This window comes from Penaeus monodon, chromosome 20 (assembly GCF_015228065.2).
Source record: "Penaeus monodon isolate SGIC_2016 chromosome 20, NSTDA_Pmon_1, whole genome shotgun sequence".
Lineage (NCBI taxonomy): Eukaryota > Metazoa > Arthropoda > Malacostraca > Decapoda > Penaeidae > Penaeus > Penaeus monodon.
The window spans coordinates 32,149,617-32,150,870 of record NC_051405.1 but is presented as its reverse complement, the minus strand read 5'-3'; positions in this window follow the sequence as shown (position 1 = coordinate 32,150,870).

Sequence of the window (1,254 nt, the reverse complement as noted above, 5' to 3'; positions counted from 1 at the left end):
AGACGCCCCCAAAATCCGAAGACTGCAGTGTCATAGTTCAGCCACGAATAGGAACCCAAGACGCAGGTCACCTGGGAGATGTCTTAGAAACCACTGAGCTAAGAGACCTGTCACCCAAGAAGACATCACCGCTGCCAGGATGTTTAACCCCGGACGCACGTGCGGGAGACTGGGGGGGGCAGGGCAGGAGTTGAAGGAGCACGAAATAAGAGATAATATGAAAAAGAGTGGCATAGAAAGACTGCAATAGCCCGTATATGTGTGTATGCGTGTGTTTGCTTGTGCGTCCGCTACCAATTCCCAAGCGCAGGGCATTCTCACGGGGATAGGCCGTGACCTGCAGTTGCATGAACTCCGACCCCGATTAGTGGGCGAAAGTTGAAAGACTGAATTGTGGAACGGAAAGTCCCTGTGTTTTCTTCGATTGTGGGGCAAGCGCTTGTTTATTGCCTGTAAGTATGGGGTGGCGAGTAGGGGCCTGCTTAATTCGGAGGTCGTAGGGAGGGTCACGGATCCTCGGTTGCTGCCGACGCTCGCGCGAATGGCTGCAGCAAGAGATTTTTTTAACGGTTGGGTGATTGGCTACGGCTTTTAGTGGCAGCTATTTCCAGGCAGTGGAAAACATTATTGCGATTGATTAGGCTGTGTAATCAGTTATTACTGCCTATGTTTGTAGGTATTGCTTTAGGTTATTTTCTTATTAATTTAAATGTCTAATTTTCTCCCACGGTCTTTGAAAGCAGCAGATGTGCCTGCTCAGGCCTATCTCATGATCTAATCGATTTTGTTGAATAATTTGATATGTATAATCAAAGTCATCCCTAATGACTACGTCTACTAAACACCAGTTAATATAAGCCTACCTGGCAAGACTCGTCCATCGCCATCTTTTTCTTATCCATCGTTCCCTCTGTTTTCATTTTCTTTTTTTTTCGGAAACTTCTTTCATAACAGCAGACTTCCCTTAATTAATCCGGGAAGTGATTTAGTCATGCAGCCGATTATTTTTTTCCTTTTCCGTCTGTGCTGTTCGTATCGAATCATCTAATCCGGTCGTGATGTGCTCGCTTCCTCTTCGCTTCCCTTCGGCATTTTATTTCCTTCCTGGCTGCGAAGCGAGACTCCGCTCTGTTGCATTTTGGTACTTGTTTTATTTGCTATTGAAGTCTTGTTGATCTATTCTTCGATGGCGATATATTTGTATTTTTTTATAGTTGTTATTAGTAATGTCGAGTCGTTCAAATAGCCGTTGCT